Below are 25,924 nucleotides of genomic sequence, written 5' to 3'. Positions count from 1 at the left end.
AGGGTTGGGAAGAATTTGCCTCAGTGTGCGATCTAACAATCGCAGTTTTAGCCCATTCCGGATACGCAGCGTTGCCCAATAAGCCCCTCTCAGGCTATAAGCCCGATTCACTGCACACCACTCTCAGAATCTTTTGCTTTTTCTCTTGGGTCTCTGCTTTTGCTGTTGCTGTTCTGTTGCGTGTCTGGCAGAATACCCACCGCCGTCCAGTATGTACTCTGCTTCTATAGAGCACTGTCCCCTAACCCCAACATTAAAAGAGAGACTGGAAGCTATGCGCAAACCCTTTTCCCTAACCCTAACCCTAAAAACGAGACTGCAAGTTATGCGTAAACCCTCTTCCCTAACCCTAACCTTAAAAAAGAGACTGCAAACTCTGCGCAAACCCTGTTCCCTAACCTTAACTTTAAAAACGAGACTGCAAGCTATGCACAAAACCAGTTCCCTAAACCTATCTTTAAAAAAGAGACTGCAAGCTACTAGGGTTACGGTTAGGGTTAGGGTTGGGGTTAGGGTTCGGGTTAGGGTTTAGTTTTAGGGTTTAGGGTTAGGGTTAGGGTTCGGGTTAGGTTTAAGGTTAGGGTTAGGGTAAGGGTTAGGGGTTAGGGTTGAGGTTACGGTTAGGGTTGGTCAGAATCTGTCTAAATGCGCGATCTAACTATCGCGGGTTTACCCCATTCCAGGAACGCTGTGGTGCCCAGTAAACCCCTCTCGGGCTATAAGCCCGATTCAGTGCCCACCGCTGTCAGAATCTTTTGCTTTTTCTCTTGGGTCTCTGCCATTGTTGTTGCTGTTCTGTTGCGTGTCTGGTAGAATACCCACCGCCGTCCGGTATGTACTCTGCTTCTATAGAGCACTGGCCCCGCGCACTGGGTGGGGTTAAGAGGTGGAGTCAGTGCTGATTGGTCCGCGTCACTGGTTTTGCCTACTGGGCCGAGTCAGTGCTGATTGGTCCACACAGTAACTGTAAGGTATGCGCAAACCCTTTTCCCTAACACTAACCCTAAAAAAGAGACTGCAAACTATGCGCAAACCCGGTTCCCTAACCCTAACCCTAAAAAAGAGACTGCAAGCTATGCGCAAACACTTTTCCGCTACCCCTCACCTTAAAAAAGAGACTGCAAGATACTAAGGTTAGGGTTAGGGTTAGGGTTAGGGTTAGGGTTACGGTTTAGGGTTAGGGTTAGGGTTAGGGTTAAGGTTAGGGTTATTGTTAGGGTTAGGTTTAGGGTAAGGGTTAGGGTTATGGGTAAGGGTTAGGGTTGGGAAGAATTTGCCTCAGTGCGTGATCTAACAATCGCGGTTTTAGCCCATTCCGGACACGCAGCGGTGCCCAATAAGCCCCTCTCCGGCCATAAACCCGATTCATTGCCCACCACTGTCACAATCTTTTGCTTTTTCTCTTGGGTCTCTGCCTTTGCTGTTGCTGTTCTGTTGCGTGTCTGGCAGAATACCCACCGCCGTCCGGTACGTACTCTCCTTCTATAGAGCACTGTCCCCTAACCCCAACATTAAAAGAGAGACTGGAAGCTATGCGCAAACCCTTTTCCCTACCCCTAACCCTAAAAACGAGCCTTCAAGTTATGCGCAAACCCTCTTCCCTAACCCTAACCTTAAAAAAGAGACTGCAAGCTATGCGCAAACCCTGTTCCCTAACCCTAACCCTAAAAAAGAGACTGCAAGCTATACACAGACCCTTTTCTCTGAACCTAACCTTAAAAAAGAGACTGCATGCTATGCGCAAACCCGATTCCCTGACCCTAATCCTAAAAAAGCGAATGCAAGCTATGTGCAGACCCTGTTCCCTAAACTTAACCTTAAAAAAGAGACTGCAAGCGATGCACAAAACCAGTTCACTAACCCTAACTTTAAAAAACAGACTGCAAGCTACGAGGGTTAGGGTTAGGGTAAGGGTTAGGGTTGGTGTTAGGGTTTAGGGTTAGGGTTTAAGGTTAGGGTTCGGGTTAGGGTTAGGGTTAGGGTTAGGGTAAGGGTTAGGGGTTAGGGTTGGGGTTAGGGTTAGGGTTAGTCAGTATCTGTCTCAATGCACGATCTAACTATCGTGGGTTTACCCCATTCCAGGAACGCAGTGGTGCCCAGTAAACCCCTCTCGGGCTATAAGCCCGATTCAGTGCCCACCGCTGTCAGAATCTTTTGCTTTTTCTCTTGGGTCTCTGCCATTGTTGTTGCTGTTCTGTTGCGTGTCTGGCAGAATACCCACCGCCGTCCGGTAGGTACTCTGCTTCTATAGAGCACTGGCCCCGCGCACTGGATGGAGTCAAGAGGTGGAGTCAATGCTGATAGTTCCGCGTCACTGACTTTGCCTACTGGCCTGAGTCAGTGCTGATTGGTCCACACAGTAACTGCAAGCTATGCGCAAACCCTTTTCTCTAACACTAACCCTAAATAGAAACTGCAAGCTATGCGAAAACCCGTTTCCCTAACCCTAAAAAAAACCTGCAAGCTATGCGTAAACCCTTTTCCCTACCCCTCACCTTAAAAAAGAGACTGCAAGATACCACGGTCAGGGTTAGGGTTAGGGTTAGGGTTAGGGTTAGGGTTAGGGTTAGGGTTAGGTTTAGGGTTAGTTAAAGACAGGGTTACTGTTAGGGTTAGGGTTAGGGTTAGGGTTAGGGTTATTTTTATGGGTAAGGGTTAGTATTGGGAAGAATTTGCCTCAGTGTGCGATTTAACAATCGCCATTTTAGCCCATTCCGGACACGCAGCGGTGCCCAGTAAGCCCCTCTCAGGCCATAAGCTCGATTCACTGCCCACCACTGTCAGAATCTTTTGCTTTTTCTCTTGGGTCTCTGCTTTTGCTGTTGCTGTTCTGTTGCGTCTCTGGCAGAATACCCACCACCGTCCAGTATGTACTCTGCTTCTATAGAGCACTGTCCCCTAACCCCAACATTAAAAGAGAGACTGGAAGCTATGCGCAAACCCTGTTCCCTAACCCTAACCCTAACCAAGAGACTGGAAGCTATGCGCAAACCCTTTTCCCTCCCCCAACCCTAAAAACGAGACTGCATGTTATGCGCAAACCCTCTTCCCAACCCTAACCTTAAAAAAGAGACTGCAAGCTATACGCAGACCCTTTTCTCTGAACCTAACCTTAAAAAAGAGACTGCAAGCTATGCGCAAACCCGATTCCCTGACCCTAATCCTAAAAACGCGAATGCAAGCTATGTGCAAACCCTGTTCCCTAACCTTAACCTTAAAAAAGAGACTGCAAGCTATGCACAAAACCAGTTCCCTAACCCTAACTTTAAAAAAGAGACTGCAAGCTACTAGGGTTAGGGTTAGGGTTAGGGTAAGGGTTAGGGTTGGGGTTAGGGTTTAGGGTTAGGGTTTAGGGTTAGGGTTAGGGTTAGGGTTCGGGTTCGGGTTAGGGTTAGGGTTAGGGTTCGGGTTCGGGTTAAGGTTAGGGTTAGGGTAAGGGTTAGGGGTTAGGGTTGGGGTTAGGGTTAGGGTTAGTCAGAATCTGTCGCAATGCGCGATCTAACTATCGTGGGTTTATCCAATTCCAGGAACGCAGTGGTGCCCAATAAGCCCCTCTCAGGCTATAAGCTTGATTCAGTGCCCACCACTGTCAGAATCTTTTGCTTTTTCTCTTGGGTCTCTGCTTTTGCTGTTGCTGTTCTGTTGCGTGTCTGGCAGAATACCCACCACCGTCCAGTATGTACTCGGCTTCTATAGAGCACTGTCCCCTAACCCCAACATTAAAAGAGAGACTGGAAGCTCTGCGCAAACCTTTTCCCTAACCCTAACCTTAACCAAAAGACTGGAAGCTATGCGCAAACCCTTTTCCCTCCCCCTAACCCTAAAAACGAGACTGCAAGTTATGCGCAACCCCTCTTCCCTAACCCTAACCTTAAAAAAGAGACTGCAAGCTATACGCAGACCCTTTTCTCTGAACCTAACCTTAAAAAAGAGACTGCAAGCTATGCGCAGACCCGATTCCCTCACCCTAATCCTAAAAAAACGAATGCAAGCTATGTGCAAACCCTGTTCCCTAACCTTAACCTTAAAAAAGAGACTGCAAGCTATGCACAAAACCAGTTCCCTAACCCTAACTTTAAAAAAGAGACTGCAAGCTACTAGGGTTAGGGTTAGGGTTAGGGTAAGGGTTAGGGTTGGTGTTAGGGTTTAGGGTTAGGGTTTAGGGTTAGGATTAGGGTTAGGGTTAGGGTTCGGGTTCGGCTTAGGGTTAGGGTTAGGGTTAGGGTTCGGATTCGGGTTAGGGTTAGGGTTAGGGTTCGGGTTAGGGTTAAGGTTAGGGTTAGGGTAAGGGTTAGGGGTTAGGGTTGGGGTTCGGGTTTGGGTTAGTCAGTTTTTGTCTCAATGTTCGATGTTACTATCGCGGGTTTACCCAATTCCGGGAACGCTGTGGTGCCCAGTAAACCCCTCTCGGGTTATAAGCTTGATTCAGTGCCCACCGCTGTCAGAATCTTTTGTTTTTTCTTTTGGGTCTCTGCCATTGTTGTTGCTGTTCTGTTGCGTGTCTGGTAGAATACCCACCGCCGTTCGGTATGTACTCTGCTTCTATGGAGCACTGGCCCCGCGCACTGGGTGGAGTCAAGAGGTGGACTCAGTGCTGATTGGTCCACGTCACTGGCTTTGCCTACTGGGCGGAGTCAGTGCTGATTGGTCCACACAGTAACTGCAAGCTATGCGCAAACCATTTTCCCTAACACTAACCCTAAAAAAGAGACTGCAAAGCTATGCGCAAACCCTTTTCCCTAACCCTAACCCTAAAAAAGAGACTGCAAGCTATTCGCAAACCCGTTTCCCTAACCCTAAGAAAAACATGCAAGCTATGTGCAAACCCTTTTCCCTACCCCTCACCTTAAAAAAGAGACTGCAAGCTACTAAACTTAGGGTTAGGGTTAGGCTTAGACTTTAGTGTTTGGGTTAGGGTTAGGGTTTGGGTTAGGGCTTGGGTTAGGGTTAGGGTTATGGGTAAGGGTTGGTGTTGGGAAGAATTTGCCTCAGTGCGCGATCTAACAATTGCAGTTTTAGCCCATTCCGGACACACAGCGGTGCCCAATAAGCCCCTCTCAGGCTATAAGTCTGATTCACTGCCCACCACTGTCAGAATATTTTGCTTTTTCTCTTGGGTCTCTGCCTTTGCTGTTGCTGTTCTGTTGGGTGTCTGGCAGAATACCCACCGCCGTCCAGTATGTACTCTGCTTCTATAGAGCACTGTCCCCTAACCCCAACATTAAAAGAGAGACTGGAAGCTATGCGCAAACCCTTTTCCCTACCCCTAACCCTAAAAACGAGACTGCAAGTTATGCGTAAACCCTCTTCCCTAACCGTAACTTTAAAAAAGAGACTGCAAACTATGCGCAAACCCTGTTCCCTAACCTTAACTTTAAAAACGAGACTGCAAGCTACGCACAAAACCAGTTCCCTAAACCTAAGTTTAAAAAAGAGACTGCAAGCTACTAGGGTTAGGGTTAGGGTTAGGGTTGGGGTTAGGGTTGAGGTTAGGGTTTAGGGTTAGGGTTAGGGTTAGGGTTAGGGTTCGGGTTAGGGTTAAGGTTAGGGTTAGGGTAAGGGTTAGAGGTTAGGGTTGGGGTTAGGGTTAGGGTTGGTCAGAATCTGTCTCATTGCGCGATCTAACTATCGCGGGTTTACCCCATTCCAGGAACGCAGTTTTGCCCAGTAAACCCCTCTCGGGCTATAAGCCCGATTCAGTGCCCACCGCTGTCAGAATCTTTTGCTTTTTCTCTTGGGTCTCTACTTTTGCTGTTGCTGTTCTGTTGCGTGTCTGGCAGAATACCCACCGCCTCTGGTATGTACTCTGCTTCTATAGAGCACTGGCCCCGCCCACTGGGTGGAGTCAAGAGGTGGAGTCTGTGTTGATTGTTCAGCGTCACTGGCTCCGCCTACTGGACGGAGTCAGTGCTGATTGGTGTTACAACCCGCCCCAGGAAAAGGGGAGAGGGGGTAACTCAGGTTTTTATTAATAATTCCCTTGGGGTGGATTAAAGTGAAACGACACTAAATAATCGGTGTCTGAAAACATATACTGGCAAGGTAATTTTATCAATTCTGTATCAACAGGCATGCTAGCAGTTTGGGTACTGTCATACCACAATGTGACACAGAGATAACCTTTGGGGGGGGAAAGAAAATGCATAGGGGAGAGAAAGGCAGGATAAGAGCAAGGGAGAGTAAGAGAAAGAAAAGCTGAGAGTGGACAGATGTATATAGTCACTGCCCACGGGGTCCAGAGATGCTTCCATGTCTGTCAGTTGAAGTGGTGGCCTTGATCTGCCGGGGGTGAAGGAGAGAAGTCCCCATACTCCAAGAAGTTATGAGTTATAGCCATGATTAGTGTCACAGACCATGCCTCGAGCCTCCAACATCTCGAGGGTTGCAGTCTCTCTTCTAAGGTTAGGGAACAGGCTTTGGGCATAGCTTGCAGTTACTGTGTGGACCAATTGTCAGAGACTGAAATGGTTAATGATTTATGCATTCTAGGAGACTTTTCAGGCTTTTGACTTGCATGATACCTCTGATGAGCAGTCGGGCCCCTCCCTCCCTCCAGTGCTGACGGTGTGAAGCCCTGAAAAGGCAAGAGCTGAGCTTACAGGCTTTTGACTGTTGATATATCTGATGAGGAATCAGGCCCCTCCCTCCCTCTGCTATGAGATGTTAGGGTTAGGGTTAGGGTTAAGGTTAGCAAGGGTTAGGGTTTAGGTTTTAGGGTTTACGGTTTGGGGTTTAAGGTTGGGGTGTGGGTTTGGGTTAGGGTTTAGTGTTAGGGTTAGGATTAGGTTTAGGCAGAATCGGTCTCAATGTGTGATCTAACAATCACGGGCTTAGCCCATTCCAGACACACAGCGGTGCCCAATAAGCCCCTCTGGGGCTATAAGCCCGATTCACTGCCCACCGCTGTCAGGATCTTTTGCTTTTTCTCTTGGGTCTCTGCCATTGTTGTTGCTGTCCTGTTGCGTGTCTGGTAGAATACCCACCGCCGTTCGGTATGTACTCTGCTTCTATAGAGCACTGGCCCCGCGCACTGGGTGGAGTCAAGAGGTGGACTCAGTGCTGATTGGTCCACGTCACTGGCTTTGCCTACTGGGCGGAGTCAGTGCTGATTGGTCCACACAGTAACTGCAAGCTATGCACAAACCATTTTCCCTAACACTAACCCTAAAAAAGAGACTGCAAGCTATGCGCAAACCAGGTTCCCTAACCCTAACCCTAAAAGAGAGACTGCAAGCTATTCGCAAACCCGTTTCCCTAACCCTAAGAAAAACATGCAAGCTATGCGCAAACCCTTTTCCCTACCCCTCACCTTAAAAAAGAGACTGCAAGCTACTAAACTTAGGGTTAGGGTTAGGCTTAGACTTTAGTGTTAGGGTTAGGGTTAGGGTTTGGGTTAGGGCTTGGGTTAGGGTTAGGGTTAGGGTTAGGTTTAGTGTTAGGGTTAGGGTTAGGTTTTGAATTAGGGTTAGGGTTAGAAAGGGTTAGGATTAGGTTTAGGGTTATGGGTAAGGGTTAGGGTTGGGAAGAATTTACCTCAGTGTGCGATCTAACAATCGCAGTTTTAGCCCATTCCGGACACGCAGCGGTGCCCAATAAGCCCCTCTCAGGCTATAAGCCCGATTCACTGCCCACCACTCTCAGAATCTTTTGCTTTTTCTCTTGGGTCTCTGCTTTTGCTGTTGTTGTTCTGTTGAGTGTCTGGCAGAATACCCACCGCCGTCCAGTATGTACTCTGCTTCTATAGAGCACTGTCCCCTAACCCCAACATTAAAAGAGAGACTGGAAGCTATGCGCAAACCCTTTTCACTAACCCTAACCCTAAAAACGAGACTGCAAGTTCTGCGTAAACCCTCTTCCCTAACCCTAACCTTAAAAAAGAGACTGCAAACTCTGCGCAAACCCTGTTCCCTAACCTTAACTTTAAAAACGAGACTGCAAGCTATGCACAAAACCAGTTCCCTAAACCTATCTTTAAAAAAGAGACTACAAGCTACTAGGGTTACGGTTAGGGTTAGGGTTGGGGTTAGGGTTCGGGTTAGGGTTTAGTTTTAGGGTTTAGGGTTAGGGTTAGGGTTCGGGTTAGGTTTAAGGTTAGGGTTAGGGTAAGGGTTAGGGGTTAGGGTTGAGGTTACGGTTAGGGTTGGTCAGAATCTGTCTAAATGCGCAATCTAACTATCGCGGGTTTACCCCATTCCAGGAACGCTGTGGTGCGCAGTAAACCCCTCTTGGGCTATAAGCCCGATTCAGTGCCCACCGCTGTCAGAATCTTTTGCTTTTTCTCTTGGGTCTCTGCCATTGTTGTTGCTGTTCTGTTGCGTGTCTGGTAGAATACCCACCGCCGTCCGGTATGTACTCTGCTTCTATAGAGCACTGGCCCCGCGCACTGGGTGGGGTCAAGAGGTGGAGTCAGTGCTGATTGGTCGGCGTCACTGGTTTTGCCTACTGGGCCGAGTCAGTGCTGATTGGTCCACACAGTAACTGTAAGGTATGCGCAAACCCTTTTTCCTAACACTAACCCTAAAAAAGAGACTGCAAACTATGCGCAAACCCGGTTCCCTAACCCTAACCCTAAAAAAGAGACTGCAAGCTATGCGCAAACCCTTTTCCGCTACCCCTCACCTTAAAAAAGAGACTGCAAGCTACTAAGGTTAGGGTTAGGGTTAGGGTTAGGGTTAGGGTTAGGGTTACGGTTTAGGGTTAGGGTTAGGGTTAGGGTTAAGGTTAGGGTTATTGTTAGGGTTAGGTTTAGGGTTAGGGTTAGCGTTATGGGTAAGGGTTAGGGTTGGGAAGAATTTGCCTCAGTGCGTGATCTAACAATCGCGGTTTTAGCCCATTCCGGACACGCAGTGGTGCCCAATAAGCCCCTCTCAGGCCATAAACCCGATTCATTGCCCACCACTGTCACAATCTTTTGCTTTTTCTCTTGGGTCTCTGCCTTTGCTGTTGCTGTTCTGTTGGGTGTCTGGCAGAATACCCACCGCCGTCCGGTACGTACTCTCCTTCTATAGAGCACTGTCCCCTAACCCCAACATTAAAAGAGAGACTGGAAGCTATGCGCAAACCCTCTTCCCTAACCCTAACCTTAAAAAAGAGACTGCAAGCTATGCGCAAACCCTGTTCCCTAACCCTAACCCTAAAAAAGAGACTGCAAGCTATACACAGACCCTTTTCTCTGAACCTAACCGTAAAAAAGAGACTGCATGCTATGCGCAAACCCGATTCCCTGACCCTAATCCTAAAAAAGCGAATGCAAGCTATGTGCAGACCCTGTTCCCTAACCTTAACCTTAAAAAAGAGACTGCAAGCGATGCACAAAACCAGTTCACTAACCCTAACTTTAAAAAACAGACTGCAAGCTACGAGGGTTAGGGTTAGGGTAAGGGTTCGGGTTGGGGTTAGGGTTTAGGGTTAGGGTTTAAGGTTAGGGTTCGGGTTAGGGTTAGGGTTAGGGTTAGGGTAAGGGTTAGGGGTTAGGGTTGGGGTTAGGGTTTGGGTTAGTCAGTATCTGTCTCAATGCACGATCTAACTATCGTGGGTTTACCCCATTCCAGGAACGCAGTGGTGCCCAGTAAACCCCTCTCGGGCTATAAGCCCGATTCAGTGCCCACCGCTGTCAGAATCTTTTGCTTTTTCTCTTGGGTCTCTTCCATTGTTGTTGCTGTTCTGTTACGTGTCTGGCAGAATACCCGCCGCCGTCCGGTATGTACTCTGCTTCTATAGAGCACTGGCCCCGCGCACTGGATGGAGTCAAGAGGTGGAGTCAATGCTGATAGGTCTGCGTCACTGGCTTTGCCTACTGGCCCGAGTCAGTGCTGATTGGTCCACACAGTAACTGCAAGCTATGCGCAAACCCTTTTCTCTAACACTAACCCTAAATAGAGACTGCAAGCTATGCGAAAACCCTTTTCCCTAACCCTAAAAAAAACCTGCAAGCTATGCGCAAACCCTTTTCCCTACCCCTCACCTTAAAAAAGAGACTGCAAGATACTTAGGTCAGGGTTAGGGTTAGGGTTAGGGTTAGGGTTAGGGTTAGGGTTAGGGTTAGGGTTAGGTTTAGGGTTAGTAAAAGACAGGGTTACTGTTAGGGTTAGGGTTAGGGTTAGGGTTAGGGTTAGGGTTATTTTTATGGGTAAGGGTTGGTATTGGGAAGAATTTGCCTCAGTGTGCGATCTAACAATCGCAGTTTTAGCCCATTCCGGACACGCAGTGGTGCCCAATAAGCCCCTCTCAGGCTATAAGTCTGATTCACTGCCCACCACTGTCAGAATCTTTTGCTTTTTCTCTTGGGTCTCTACTTTTGCTGTTGCTGTTCTGTTGCGTCTCTGGCAGAATACCCACCACCGTCCAGTATGTACTCTGCTTCTATAGAGCACTGTCCCCTAACCCCAACATTAAAAGAGAGACTGGAAGCTATGCGCAAACCCTGTTCCCTAACCCTAACCCTAACCAAGAGACTGGAAGCTATGCGCAAACCCTTTTCCCTCCCCCAACCCTAAAAACGAGACTGCATGTTATGCGCAAACCCTCTTCCCAACCCTAACCTTAAAAAAGAGACTGCAAGCTATACGCAGACCCTTTTCTCTGAACCTAACCTTAAAAAAGAGACTGCAAGCTATGCGCAAACCCGATTCCCTGACCCTAATCCTAAAAAAGCGAATGCAAGCTATGTGCAAACCCTGTTCCCTAACCTTAACCTTAAAAAAGAGACTGCAAGCTATGCACAAAACCAGTTCCCTAACCCTAACTTTAAAAAAGAGACTGCAAGCTACTAGGGTTAGGGTTAGGGTTAGGGTAAGGGTTAGGGTTGGGGTTAGGGTTTAGGGTTAGGGTTTAGGGTTAGGGTAAGGGTTAGGGTTCGGGTTCGGGTTAGGGTTAGGGTTAGGGTTAGGGTTCGGGTTCGGGTTAAGGTTAGGGTTAGGGTAAGGGTTAGGGGTTAGGGTTGGGGTTAGGGTTAGGGTTAGTCAGAATCTGTCGCAATGCGCGATCTAACTATCGTGGGTTTATCCAATTCCAGGAACGCAGTGGTGCCCAATAAGCCCCTCTCAGGCTATAAGCTTGATTCAGTGCCCACCACTGTCAGAATCTTTTGCTTTTTCTCTTGGGTCTCTGCTTTTGCTGTTGCTGTTCTGTTGCGTGTCTGGCAGAATACCCACCACCGTCCAGTATGTACTCTGCTTCTATAGAGCACTGTCCCCTAACCCCAACATTAAAAGAGAGACTGGAAGCTCTGCGCAAACCTTTTCCCTAACCCTAACCTTAACCAAGAGACTGGAAGCTATGCGCAAACCCTTTTCCCTCCCCCTAACCCTAAAAACGAGACTGCAAGTTATGCGCAACCCCTCTTCCCTAACCCTAACCTTAAAAAAGAGACTGCAAGCTATACGCAGACCCTTTTCTCTGAACCTAACCTTAAAAAAGAGACTGCAAGCTATGCGCAGACCCGATTCCCTCACCCTAATCCTAAAAAAACGAATGCAAGCTATGTGCAAACCCTGTTCCCTAACCTTAACCTTAAAAAAGAGACTGCAAGCTATGCACAAAACCAGTTCCCTAACCCTAACTTTAAAAAAGAGACTGCAAGCTACTAGGGTTAGGGTTAGGGTTAGGGTAAGGGTTAGGGTTGGTGTTAGGGTTTAGGGTTAGGGTTTAGGGTTAGGATTAGGGTTAGGGTTAGGGTTCGGGTTCGGCTTAGGGTTAGGGTTAGGGTTAGGGTTAGGGTTCGGATTCGGGTTAGGGTTAGGGTTAGGGTTCGGGTTAGGGTTCGGGTTAGGGTTAAGGTTAGGGTTAGGGTAAGGGTTAGGGGTTAGGGTTGGGGTTAGGGTTTGGGTTAGTCAGTTTTTGTCTCAATGTGCGATGTTACTATCGCGGGTTTACCCAATTCCGGGAACGCTGTGGTGCCCAGTAAACCCCTCTCGGGTTATAAGCCCGATTCAGTGCCCACCGCTGTCAGAATCTTTTGCTTTTTCTCTTGGGTCTCTGCCATTGTTGTTGCTGTTCTGTTGCGTGTCTGGTAGAATACCCACCGCCGTTCGGTATGTACTCTGCTTCTCTTGAGCACTGGCCCCGCGCACTGGGTGGAGTCAAGAGGTGGACTCAGTGCTGATTGGTCCACGTCACTGGCTTTGCCTACTGGGCGGAGTCAGTGCTGATTGGTCCACACAGTAACTGCAAGCTATGCGCAAACCATTTTCCCTAACACTAACCCTAAAAAAGAGACTGCAAGCTATGCGCAAACCCTGTTCCCTAACCCTAACCCTAAAAAAGAGACTGCAAGCTATTCGCAAACCCGTTTCCCTAACCCTAAGAAAAACATGCAAGCTATGTGCAAACCCTTTTCCCTACCCCTCACCTTAAAAAAGAGACTGCAAGCTACTAAGCTTAGGGTTAGGGTTAGGGTTAGGGTTAGGGTTAGGCTTAGACTTTAGTGTTAGGGTTAGGGTTAGGGTTAGGGTTAGGGTTTGGGTTAGGGCTAGGGTTAGGATTAGGGTTAGGGTTAGGTTTAGTGTTAGTGTTAGGGTTAGGTTTTGAATTAGGGTAAGGGTTTGAAAGGGTTAGGTTTAGGGTTAGCAAAAGACAGGGTTACTATTAGGGTTAGGGTTAGGATTAAAGTTAGGGTTAGGGTTATGGGTAAGGGTTGGTGTTGGGAAGAATTTGCCTCAGTGCGCGATCTAACAATTGCAGTTTTAGCCCATTCCGGACACGCAGCGGTGCCCAATAAGCCCCTCTCAGGCTATAAGTCTGATTCACTGCCCCCCACTGTCAGAATATTTTGCTTTTTCTCTTGGGTCTCTGCCTTTGCTGTTGCTGTTATGTTGCGTGTCTGGCAGAATACCCACCGCCGTCCAGTATGTACTCTGCTTCTATAGAGCACTGTCCCCTAACCCCAACATTAAAAGAGAGACTGGAAGCTATGCGCAAACCCTTTTCCCTACCCCTAACCCTAAAAACGAGACTGCAAGTTATGCGTAAACCCTCTTCCCTAACCCTAACTTTAAAAAAGAGACTGCAAACTATGCGCAAACCCTGTTCCCTAACCTTAACTTTAAAAACGAGACTGCAAGCTACGCACAAAACCAGTTCCCTAAACCTAAGTTTAAAAAAGAGACTGCAAGCTACTAGGGTTAGGGTTAGGGTTAGGGTTGGGGTTAGGGTTGGGGTTAGGGTTTAGGGTTAGGGTTAGGGTTAGGGTTAGGGTTCGGGTTAGGGTTAAGGTTAGGGTTAGGGTAAGGGTTAGAGGTTAGGGTTGGGGTTAGGGTTAGGGTTGGTCAGAATCTGTCTCATTGCGCGATCTAACTATCGCGGGTTTACCCCATTCCAGGAACGCAGTTTTGCCCAGTAAACCCCTCTCGGGCTATAAGCCCGATTCAGTGCCCACCGCTGTCAGAATCTTTTGCTTTTTCTCTTGGGTCTCTACTTTTGCTGTTGCTGTTCTGTTGCGTGTCTGGCAGAATACCCACCGCCTCTGGTATGTACTCTGCTTCTATAGAGCACTGGCCCCGCCCACTGGGTGGAGTCAAGAGGTGGAGTCTGTGTTGATTTTTCAGCGTCACTGGCTCCGCCTACTGGGCGGAGTCAGTGCTGATTGGTGTTACAACCCGCCCCAGGAAAAGGGGAGAGGGGGTAACTCAGGTTTTTATTAATAATTCCCTTGGGGTGGATTAAAGTGAAACGACACTAAATAATCGGTGTCTGAAAACATATACTGGCAAGGTTAATTTTATCAATTCTGTATCAACAGGCATGCTAGCAGTTTGGGTACTGTCATACCACAATGTGACACAGAGATAACCTTTGGGGGGGGAAAGAAAATGCATAGGGGAGAGAAAGGCAGGATAAGAGCAAGGGAGAGTAAGAGAAAGAAAAGCTGAGAGTGGACAGATGTATATAGTCACCGCCCACGGGGTCCAGCGATGCTTCCATGTCTGTCAGTTGAAGTGGTGGCCTTGATCTGCCGGGGGTGAAGGAGAGAAGTCCCCATACTCCAAGAAGTTATGAGTTATAGCCATGATTAGTGTCACAGACCATGCCTCGAGCCTCCAACATCTCGAGGGTTGCAGTCTCTCTTCTAAGGTTAGGGAACAGGCTTTGGGCATAGCTTGCAGTTACTGTGTGGACCAATTGTCAGAGACTGAAATGGTTAATGATTTATGCATTCTAGGAGACTTTTCAGGCTTTTGACTTGCATGATACCTCTGATGAGCAGTCGGGCCCCTCCCTCCCTCCAGTGCTGACGGTGTGAAGCCCTGAAAAGGCAAGAGCTGAGCTTACAGGCTTTTGACTGTTGATATATCTGATGAGGAATCAGGCCCCTCCCTCCTACTGCTATGAGATGTTAGGGTTAGGGTTAGGGTTAAGGTTAGCAAGGGTTAGGGTTTAGGTTTTAGGGTTTACGGTTTGGGGTTTAACGTTGGGGTGTGGGTTTGGGTTAGGGTTTAGTGTTAGGGTTAGGATTAGGTTTAGGCAGAATCGGTCTCAATGTGTGATCTAACAATCACGGGCTTAGCCCATTCCAGACACACAGCGGTGCCCAATATGCCCCTCTGGGGCTATAAGCCCGATTCACTGCCCACCGCTGTCAGGATCTTTTGCTTTTTCTCTTGGGTCTCTGCCATTGTTGTTGCTGTCCTGTTGCGTGTCTGGTAGAATACCCACCGCCGTTCGGTATGTACTCTGCTTCTATAGAGCACTGGCCCCGCGCACTGGGTGGAGTCAAGAGGTGGACTCAGTGCTGATTGGTCCACGTCACTGGCTTTGCCTACTGGGCGGAGTCAGTGCTGATTGGTCCACACAGTAACTGCAAGCTATGCACAAACCATTTTCCCTAACACTAACCCTAAAAAAGAGACTGCAAGCTATGCGCAAACCAGGTTCCCTAACCCTAACCCTAAAAAAGAGACTGCAAGCTATTCGCAAACCCGTTTCCCTAACCCTAAGAAAAACATGCAAGCTATGCGCAAACCCTTTTCCCTACCCCTCACCTTAAAAAAGAGACTGCAAGCTACTAAACTTAGGGTTAGGGTTAGGCTTAGACTTTAGTGTTAGGGTTAGGGTTAGGGTTTGGGTTAGGGCTTGGGTTAGGGTTAGGGTTAGGGTTAGGTTTAGTGTTAGGGTAAGGGTTAGGTTTTGAATTAGGGTTAGGGTTAGAAAGGGTTAGGGTTAGGGTTAGGAAATTTAAGGTTAGGTTTAGAGATAGCATAAGTTAGGGTTAGGGTTAGGGTTAGGTTTAGGGTTAGCAAAAGACAGGGTTACTGTTAGGGTTAGGGTTAGGATTAGGTTTAGGGTTATGGGTAAGGGTTAGGGTTGGGAAGAATTTACCTCAGTGTGCGATCTAACAATCGCAGTTTTAGCCCATTCCGGACACGCAGCGGTGCCCAATAAGCCCCTCTCAGGCTATAAGCCCGATTCACTGCCCACCACTCTCAGAATCTTTTGCTTTTTCTCTTGGGTCTCTGCTTTTGCTGTTGCTGTTCTGTTGCGTGTCTGGCAGAATACCCACCGCCGTCCAGTATGTACTCTGCTTCTATAGAGCACTGTCCCCTAACCCCAACATTAAAAGAGAGACTGGAAGCTATGCGCAAACCCTTTTCCCTAACCCTAACCCTAAAAACGAGACTGCAAGTTATGCGTAAACCCTCTTCCCTAACCCTAACCTTAAAAAAGAGACTGCAAACTCTGCGCAAACCCTGTTCCCTAACCTCAACTTTAAAAACGAGACTGCAAGCTATGCACAAAACCAGTTCCCTAAACCTATCTTTAAAAAAGAGACTACAAGCTACTAGGGTTACGGTTAGGGTTAGGGTTGGGGTTAGGGTTCGGGTTAGGGTTTAGTTTTAGGGTTTAGGGTTAGGGTTAGGGTTCGGGTTAGGTTTAAGGTTAGGGTTAGGGTAAGGGTTAGGGGTTAGGGTTGAGGTTACGGTTAGGGTTGGTCAGAATCTGTCTAAATGCGCAATCTAACTATCGCGGGTTTACCCCATTCCAGGAACGCTGTGGTGCGCAGTAAACCCCTCTCGGGCTATAAGCCCGATTCAGTGCCCACCGCTGTCAGAATCTTTTGCTTTTTCTCTTGGGTCTCTGCCATTGTTGTTGCTGTTCTGTTGCGTCTGGTAGAATACCCGCCGCCGTCCGGTATGTACTCTGCTTCTATAGAGCACTGGCCCCGCGCACTGGGTGGGGTCAAGAGGTGGAGTCAGTGCTGATTGGTCGGCGTCACTGGTTTTGCCTACTGGGCCGAGTCAGTGCTGATTGGTCCACACAGTAACTGCAAGCTATGCGCAAACCCTTTTCCGCTACCCCTCACCTTAAAAAAGAGACTGCAAGCTACTAAGGTTAGGGTTAGGGTTAGGGTTAGGGTTAGGGTTACGGTTTAGGGTTAGGGTTAGGGTTAGGGTTAAGGTTAGGGTTATTGTTAGGGTTAGGTTTAGGGTTAGGGTTAGCGTTATGGGTAAGGGTTAGGGTTGGGAAGAATTTGCCTCAGTGCGTGATCTAACAATCGCGGTTTTAGCCCATTCCGGACACGCAGTGGTGCCCAATAAGCCCCTCTCAGGCCATAAACCCGATTCATTGCCCACCACTGTCACAATCTTTTGCTTTTTCTCTTGGGTCTCTGCCTTTGCTGTTGCTGTTCTGTTGCGTGTCTGGCAGAATACCCACCGCCGTCCGGTATGTACTCTCCTTCTATAGAGCACTGTCCCCTAACCCCAACATTAAAAGAGAGACTGGAAGCTATGCGCAAACCCTCTTCCCTAACCCTAACCTTAAAAAAGAGACTGCAAGCTATGCGCAAACCCTGTTCCCTAACCCTAACCCTAAAAAAGAGACTGCAAGCTATACACAGACCCTTTTCTCTGAACCTAACCGTAAAAAAGAGACTGCATGCTATGCGCAAACCCGATTCCCTGACCCTAATCCTAAAAAAGCGAATGCAAGCTATGTGCAGACCCTGTTCCCTAACCTTAACCTTAAAAAAGAGACTGCAAGCGATGCACAAAACCAGTTCACTAACCCTAACTTTAAAAAACAGACTGCAAGCTACGAGGGTTAGGGTTAGGGTAAGGGTTCGGGTTGGGGTTAGGGTTTAGGGTTAGGGTTTAAGGTTAGGGTTCGGGTTAGGGTTAGGGTTAGGGTTAGGGTAAGGGTTAGGGGTTAGGGTTGGGGTTAGGGTTTGGGTTAGTCAGTATCTGTCTCAATGCACGATCTAACTATCGTGGGTTTACCCCATTCCAGGAACGCAGTGGTGCCCAGTAAACCCCTCTCGGGCTATAAGCCCGATTCAGTGCCCACCGCTGTCAGAATCTTTTGCTTTTTCTCTTGGGTCTCTTCCATTGTTGTTGCTGTTCTGTTACGTGTCTGGCAGAATACCCGCCGCCGTCCGGTATGTACTCTGCTTCTATAGAGCACTGGCCCCGCGCACTGGATGGAGTCAAGAGGTGGAGTCAATGCTGATAGGTCTGCGTCACTGGCTTTGCCTACTGGCCCGAGTCAGTGCTGATTGGTCCACACAGTAACTGCAAGCTATGCGCAAACCCTTTTCTCTAACACTAACCCTAAATAGAGACTGCAAGCTATGCGAAAACCCGTTTCCCTAACCCTAAAAAAAACCTGCAAGCTATGCGTAAACCCTTTTCCCTACCCCTCACCTTAAAAAAGAGACTGCAAGATACCACGGTCAGGGTTAGGGTTAGGGTTAGGGTTAGGGTTAGGGTTAGGGTTAGGGTTAGGGTTAGGTTTAGGGTTAGTAAAAGACAGGGTTACTGTTAGGGTTAGGGTTAGGGTTAGGGTTAGGGTTATTTTTATGGGTAAGGGTTAGTATTGGGAAGAATTTGCCTCAGTGTGCGATCTAACAATCGCAGTTTTAGCCCATTCCGGACACGCAGCGGTGCCCAATAAGCCCCTCTCAGGCTATAAGTCTGATTCACTGCCCACCACTGTCAGAATCTTTTGCTTTTTCTTTTGGGTCTCTGCTTTTGCTGTTGCTGTTCTGTTGCGTCTCTGGCAGAATACCCACCACCGTCCAGTATGTACTCTGCTTCTATAGAGCACTGTCCCCTAACCCCAACATTAAAAGAGAGACTGGAAGCTATGCGCAAACGCTGTTCCCTAACCCTAACCCTAACCAAGAGACTGGAAGCTATGCGCAAACCCTTTTCCCTCCCCCAACCCTAAAAACGAGACTGCATGTTATGCGCAAACCCTCTTCCCAACCCTAACCTTAAAAAAGAGACTGCAAGCTATACGCAGACCCTTTTCTCTGAACCTAACCTTAAAAAAGAGACTGCAAGCTATGCGCAAACCCGATTCCCTGACCCTAATCCTAAAAAAGCGAATGCAAGCTATGTGCAAACCCTGTTCCCTAACCTTAACCTTAAAAAAGAGACTGCAAGCTATGCACAAAACCAGTTCCCTAACCCTAACTTTAAAAAAGAGACTGCAAGCTACTAGGGTTAGGGTTAGGGTTAGGGTAAGGGTTAGGGTTGGGGTTAGGGTTTAGGGTTAGGGTTTGGGGTTAGGGTAAGGGTTAGGGTTCGGGTTCGGGTTAGGGTTAGGGTTAGGGTTCGGGTTCGGGTTAAGGTTAGGGTTAGGGTAAGGGTTAGGGGTTAGGGTTAGGGTTAGTCAGAATCTGTCGCAATGCGCGATCTAACTATCGTGGGTTTATCCAATTCCAGGAACGCAGTGGTGCCCAATAAGCCCCTCTCAGGCTATAAGCTTGATTCAGTGCCCACCACTGTCAGAATCTTTTGTTTTTTCTCTTGGGTCTCTGCTTTTGCTGTTGCTGTTCTGTTGCGTGTCTGGCAGAATACCCACCACCGTCCAGTATGTACTCGGCTTCTATAGAGCACTGTCCCCTATCCCCAACATTAAAAGAGAGACTGGAAGCTCTGCGTAAACCTTTTCCCTAACCCTAACCTTAACCAAGAGACTGGAAACTATGCGCAAACCCTTTTCCCTCCCCCTAACCCTAAAAACGAGACTGCAAGTTATGCGCAACCCCTCTTCCCTAACCCTAACCTTAAAAAAGAGACTGCAAGCGATGCACAAAACCAGTTCAGTAACCCTAACTTTAAAAAACAGACTGCAAGCTACGAGGGTTAGGGTTAGGGTAAGGGTTCGGGTTGGGGTTAGGGTTTAGGGTTAGGGTTTAAGGTTAGGGTTCGGGTTGGGGTTAGGGTTTAGGGTTAGGGTTTAAGGTTAGGGTTCGGGTTAGGGTTAGGGTTAGGGTTAGGGTAAGGGTTAGGGGTTAGGGTTGGGGTTAGGGTTTGGGTTAGTCAGTATCTGTCTCAATGCACGATCTAACTATCGTGGGTTTACCCCATTCCAGGAACGCAGTGGTGCCCAGTAAACCCCTCTCGGGCTATAAGCCCGATTCAGTGCCCACCGCTGTCAGAATCTTTTGCTTTTTCTCTTGGGTCTCTTCCATTGTTGTTGCTGTTCTGTTACGTGTCTGGCAGAATACCCGCCGCCGTCCGGTATGTACTCTGCTTCTATAGAGCACTGGCCCCGCGCACTGGATGGAGTCAAGAGGTGGAGTCAATGCTGATAGGTCTGCGTCACTGGCTTTGCCTACTGGCCCGAGTCAGTGCTGATTGGTCCACACAGTAACTGCAAGCTATGCGCAAACCCTTTTCTCTAACACTAACCCTAAATAGAGACTGCAAGCTATGCGAAAACCCGTTTCCCTAACCCTAAAAAAAACCTGCAAGCTATGCGTAAACCCTTTTCCCTACCCCTCACCTTAAAAAAGAGACTGCAAGATACCACGGTCAGGGTTAGGGTTAGGGTTAGGGTTAGGGTTAGGGTTAGGGTTAGGGTTAGGGTTAGGGTTAGGGTTAGTAAAAGACAGGGTTACTGTTAGGGTTAGGGTTAGGGTTAGGGTTAGGGTTATTTTTATGGGTAAGGGTTAGTATTGGGAAGAATTTGCCTCAGTGTGCGATCTAACAATCGCAGTTTTAGCCCATTCCGGACACGCAGCGGTGCCCAATAAGCCCCTCTCAGGCTATAAGTCTGATTCACTGCCCACCACTGTCAGAATCTTTTGCTTTTTCTTTTGGGTCTCTGCTTTTGCTGTTGCTGTTCTGTTGCGTCTCTGGCAGAATACCCACCACCGTCCAGTATGTACTCTGCTTCTATAGAGCACTGTCCCCTAACCCCAACATTAAAAGAGAGACTGGAAGCTATGCGCAAACGCTGTTCCCTAACCCTAACCCTAACCAAGAGACTGGAAGCTATGCGCAAACCCTTTTCCCTCCCCCAACCCTAAAAACGAGACTGCATGTTATGCGCAAACCCTCTTCCCAACCCTAACCTTAAAAAAGAGACTGCAAGCTATGCGCAAACCCGATTCCCTGACCCTAATCCTAAAAAAGCGAATGCAAGCTATGTGCAAACCCTGTTCCCTAACCTTAACCTTAAAAAAGAGACTGCAAGCTATGCACAAAACCAGTTCCCTAACCCTAACTTTAAAAAAGAGACTGCAAGCTACTAGGGTTAGGGTTAGGGTTAGGGTAAGGGTTAGGGTTGGGGTTAGGGTTTAGGGTTAGGGTTTGGGGTTAGGGTAAGGGTTAGGGTTCGGGTTCGGGTTAGGGTTAGGGTTAGGGTTCGGGTTCGGGTTAAGGTTAGGGTTAGGGTAAGGGTTAGGGGTTAGGGTTGGGGTTAGGGTTAGGGTTAGTCAGAATCTGTCGCAATGCGCGATCTAACTATCGTGGGTTTATCCAATTCCAGGAACGCAGTGGTGCCCAATAAGCCCCTCTCAGGCTATAAGCTTGATTCAGTGCCCACCACTGTCAGAATCTTTTGCTTTTTCTCTTGGGTCTCTGCTTTTGCTGTTGCTGTTCTGTTGCGTGTCTGGCAGAATACCCACCACCGTCCAGTATGTACTCGGCTTCTATAGAGCACTGTCCCCTATCCCCAACATTAAAAGAGAGACTGGAAGCTCTGCGTAAACCTTTTCCCTAACCCTAACCTTAACCAAGAGACTGGAAGCTATGCGCAAACCCTTTTCCCTCCCCCTAACCCTAAAAACGAGACTGCAAGTTATGCGCAACCCCTCTTCCCTAACCCTAACCTTAAAAAAGAGACTGCAAGCGATGCACAAAACCAGTTCAGTAACCCTAACTTTAAAAAACAGACTGCAAGCTACGAGGGTTAGGGTTAGGGTAAGGGTTCGGGTTGGGGTTAGGGTTTAGGGTTAGGGTTTAAGGTTAGGGTTCGGGTTAGGGTTAGGGTTAGGGTTAGGGTAAGGGTTAGGGGTTAGGGTTGGGGTTAGGGTTTGGGTTAGTCAGTATCTGTCTCAATGCACGATCTAACTATCGTGGGTTTACCCCATTCCAGGAACGCAGTGGTGCCCAGTAAACCCCTCTCGGGCTATAAGCCCGATTCAGTGCCCACCACTGTCAGAATCTTTTGCTTTTTCTCTTGGGTCTCTTCCATTGTTGTTGCTGTTCTGTTACGTGTCTGGCAGAATACCCGCCGCCGTCCGGTATGTACTCTGCTTCTATAGAGCACTGGCCCCGCGCACTGGATGGAGTCAAGAGGTGGAGTCAATGCTGATAGGTCTGCGTCACTGGCTTTGCCTACTGGCCCGAGTCAGTGCTGATTGGTCCACACAGTAACTGCAAGCTATGCGCAAACCCTTTTCTCTAACACTAACCCTAAATAGAGACTGCAAGCTATGCGAAAACCCGTTTCCCTAACCCTAAAAAAAACCTGCAAGCTATGCGTAAACCCTTTTCCCTACCCCTCACCTTAAAAAAGAGACTGCAAGATACTTAGGTCAGGGTTAGGGTTAGGGTTAGGGTTAGGGTTAGGGTTAGGGTTAGGGTTAGGGTTAGGTTTAGGGTTAGTAAAAGACAGGGTTACTGTTAGGGTTAGGGTTAGGGTTAGGGTTAGGGTTATTTTTATGGGTAAGGGTTAGTATTGGGAAGAATTTGCCTCAGTGTGCGATCTAACAATCGCAGTTTTAGCCCATTCCGGACACGCAGCGGTGCCCAATAAGCCCCTCTCAGGCTATAAGTCTGATTCACTGCCCACCACTGTCAGAATCTTTTGCTTTTTCTTTTGGGTCTCTGCTTTTGCTGTTGCTGTTCTGTTGCGTCTCTGGCAGAATACCCACCACCGTCCAGTATGTACTCTGCTTCTATAGAGCACTGTCCCCTAACCCCAACATTAAAAGAGAGACTGGAAGCTATGCGCAAACGCTGTTCCCTAACCCTAACCCTAACCAAGAGACTGGAAGCTATGCGCAAACCCTTTTCCCTCCCCCAACCCTAAAAACAAGACTGCATGTTATGCGCAAACCCTCTTCCCAACCCTAACCTTAAAAAAGAGACTGCAAGCTATACGCAGACCCTTTTCTCTGAACCTAACCTTAAAAAAGAGACTGCAAGCTATGCGCAAACCCGATTCCCTGACCCTAATCCTAAAAAAGCGAATGCAAGCTATGTGCAAACCCTGTTCCCTAACCTTAACCTTAAAAAAGAGACTGCAAGCTATGCACAAAACCAGTTCCCTAACCCTAACTTTAAAAAAGAGACTGCAAGCTACTAGGGTTAGGGTTAGGGTTAGGGTAAGGGTTAGGGTTGGGGTTAGGGTTTGGGGTTAGGGTTTAGGGTTAGGGTAAGGGTTAGGGTTCGGGTTCGGGTTAGGGTTAGGGTTAGGGTTCGGGTTCGGGTTAAGGTTAGGGTTAGGGTAAGGGTTAGGGGTTAGGGTTGGGGTTAGGGTTAGGGTTAGTCAGAATCTGTCGCAATGCGCGATCTAACTATCGTGGGTTTATCCAATTCCAGGAACGCAGTGGTGCCCAATAAGCCCCTGTCAGGATATAAGCTTGATTCAGTGCCCACCACTGTCAGAATCTTTTGCTTTTTCTCTTGGGTCTCTGCTTTTGCTGTTGCTGTTCTGTTGCGTGTCTGGCAGAATACCCACCACCGTCCAGTATGTACTCGGCTTCTATAGAGCACTGTCCCCTATCCCCAACATTAAAAGAGAGACTGGAAGCTCTGCGCAAACCTTTTCCCTAGCCCTAACCTTAACCAAGAGACTGGAAGCTATGCGCAAACCCTTTTCCCTCCCCCTAACCCTAAAAACGAGACTGCAAGTTATGCGCAACCCCTCTTCCCTAACCCTAACCTTAAAAAAGAGACTGCAAGCTATACGCAGACCCTTTTCTCTGAACCTAACCTTAAAAAAGAGACTGCAAGCTATGCGCAGACCCGATTCCCTCACCCTAATCCTAAAAAAACGAATGCAAGCTATGTGCAAACCCTGTTCCCTAACCTTAACCTTAAAAAAGAGACTGCAAGCTATGCACAAAACCAGTTCCCTAACCCTAACTTTAAAAAAGAGACTGCAAGCTACTAGGGTTAGGGTTAGGGTTAGGGTAAGGGTTAGGGTTGGTGTTAGGGTTTAGGGTTAGGGTTTAGGGTTAGGATTAGGGTTAGGGTTAGGGTTTAGGGTTAGGGTTAGGGTTAGGGTTTAGGGTTAGGGTTAGGGTTAGGGTTAGGGTTAGGGTTAGGGTTAGGGTTAGGGTTAGGGTTCGGGTTCGGGTTAGGGTTAGGGTTAGGGTTCGGGTTAGGGTTAAGGTTAGTGTTATGGTAAGGGTTAGGGGTTAGGGTTGGGGTTAGGGTTTGGGTTAATCAGTTTTTGTCTCAAAGTGCGATGTTACTATCGCGGGTTTACCCAATTCCGGGAACGCTGTGGTGCCCAGTAAACCCCTCTCGGGCTATAAGCCCGATTCAGTGCCCACCGCTGTCAGAATCTTTTGCTTTTTCTCTTGGGTCTCTGCCATTGTTGTTGCTGTTCTGGTGCCTGTCTGGCAGAATACCCACCGCCGTCCGTTATGTACTCTGCTTCTCTAGAGCACGGGCCCCGCGCACTGGGTGGAGTCAAGAGGTGGAGTCAATGCTGATAGGTCTACGTCACTAGCTTTGCCTACTGGGCCGAGTCAGTGCTGATTGGTCCACACAGTAACTGTAAGCTATGCGCAAACCCTTTTCCCTAACACTAACCCTAAAAAAGAGACTGCAAGCTATGCGCAAACCCGTTTCCCTAACCCTAAAAAAAACCTGCAAGCTATGCGCAAACCCTTTTCCCTACCCCTCACCTTAAATAGAGACTGCAAGATACTAAGTTTAGGGTTAGGGTTAGGGTTAGTGCTAGGGTTTGGGGTTAGGGTTAGGGTTAGGGTTAGGGTTAGGGTTAGGGTTAGGGTTAGGGTTACGGTTAGGGTTATTGTTAGGGTTATGGTAAGGGTTAGTGTTGGGGTTAATGTTAGGGTTAGGTTTTGAGTTAGGGTTAGCTTTAGAAAGGGTTAGGGTTAGGAAACTTAGGGTTAGGGTTAGAGTTAGCAAAAGTTAGGGTTAGGGTTAGGGTTAGGTTTAGGGTTAACAAAAGACAGGGTTACTGTTAGGGTTAGGGTTAGGGTTAGGGTTAGGGTTATGGGTAAGGGTTAGGGTTGGGAAGAATTTGCCTCAGTGCGCGATCTAACAATCGTGATTTTAGCCCATTCCGGACACGCAGCGGTGCCCAATAAGGCCCACTCAGGCTATAAGCCCGATTCGCTGCCCACCGCTGTCAGAATCTTTTACTTTTTCTCTTGGGTCTCTGCTTTTGCTGTTGCTGTTCTGTTGCGTGTCTGGCAGAATACCCACCACCGTCCAGTATGTACTCTGCTTCTATAGAGCACTGTCCCCTAACCCCAACATTAAAAGAGAGACTGGAAGCTATGCGCAAACGCTGTTCCCTAACCCTAACCCTAACCAAGAGACTGGAAGCTATGCGCAATCCCTTTTCCCTCCCCCTAACCCTAAAAACGAGACTGCAAGTTATGCGCAACCCCTCTTCCCTAACCCTAACCTTAAAAAAGAGACTGCAAGCTATACGCAGACCCTTTTCTCTGAACCTAACCTTAAAAAAGAGACTGCAAGCCATGCGCAGACCTGATTCCCTGACCCTAATCCTAAAAAAGCGAATGCACGCTATGTGCAAACCCTGTTCCCTAACCTTAACCTCAAAAAAGAGACTGCAAGCTATGCACAAAACCAGTTCCCTAACCCTAACTTTAAAAAAGAGACTGCAAGCTACTAGGGTTAGGGTTAGGGTTAGGGTAAGGGTTAGGGTTGGGGTTAGGGTTTAGGATTAGGGTTTAGGGTTAGGGTTAGGGTTAGGGTTCGGTTTAGGGTTAAGGTTAGGGTTAGGGTAAGGAGTAGGGGTTTGGGTTGGGGTTAGGGTTAGGGTTAGTCAGAATCTGTCTCAATGCACGATCTAACTATCGCGGGTTTACCCCATTCCAGGAACGCAGTGGTGCCCAGTAAACCCCTCTTGGGCTATAAGCCCGATTCAGTGCCCACCACTGTCAGAATGTTTTGCTTTTTCTCTTGGGTCTCTGCCATTGTTGTTGCTGTTCTGTTGCGCGTCTGGTAGAATACCCGCGACCGTCCGGTATGTACTCCGCTTCTATAGAGCACTGGCCCCGCGTACTGGGTGGAGTCAAGAGGTGGAGTCAATGCTGATTGGACCGCGTCACTGGTTTTGCCTACTGGGCGGAGTCAGTGCTGATTGGTCCACACAGTAACTGCAAGCTATGCGCAAACCCTTTTCCCTAACACTAACCCTAAAAAAGAGACTGCAAACTATGCGCAAACCCGTTTCCCTAACCCTAAAAAAAACCTGCAAGCTATGCGCAAACCCTTTTCCCTACCCCTCACCTTAAAAAAGAGACTGCAAGATACCACGGTCAGGGTTAGGGTTAGGGTTAGGGTTAGGGTTAGGGTTTGGGGTTAGGGTTAGGGTTAGGGTTAGGGTTAGGGTTAGGGTTAGGGTTAGGGTTAGGGTTAAGGTTAGGGTTATTGTTAGGGTTATGGTAAGGGTTAGGGTTGGGGTTAATGTTAGGGTTAGGTTTTGAGTTAGGGTTAGGGTTAGAAAGGGTTAGGGTTAG

At 48.2% G+C, this 25,924-nt stretch overlaps 1 long non-coding RNA gene across 2 annotated transcripts; it reads left to right on the top strand.

The window, feature by feature from the left end:
• The first annotated feature begins 1,118 nt into the window (after positions 1-1,118).
• On the top strand, positions 1,119-25,855 carry LOC127472626 (uncharacterized). Of its 2 annotated transcripts, none has more exons than XR_007905091.1 (3): positions 1,119-1,133; positions 21,766-21,824; positions 25,807-25,855. It is a non-coding gene; the product is annotated as an uncharacterized LOC127472626 (long non-coding RNA). The 2 variants fall into 2 exon arrangements; XR_007905092.1 differs by lacking the exon at positions 21,766-21,824 and adding an exon at positions 9,993-10,051.
• The last annotated feature ends 69 nt before the right edge of the window (positions 25,856-25,924 follow it).

The sequence above is a fragment of the Manacus candei genome, unplaced genomic scaffold (assembly GCF_025592945.1).
Source record: "Manacus candei isolate 608988 ecotype Guabito, Panama unplaced genomic scaffold, ASM2559294v1 h1tg000029l, whole genome shotgun sequence".
In the NCBI taxonomy this organism is placed as follows: domain Eukaryota; kingdom Metazoa; phylum Chordata; class Aves; order Passeriformes; family Pipridae; genus Manacus; species Manacus candei.
This window is presented reverse-complemented; position numbering and strand designations above follow the sequence as displayed.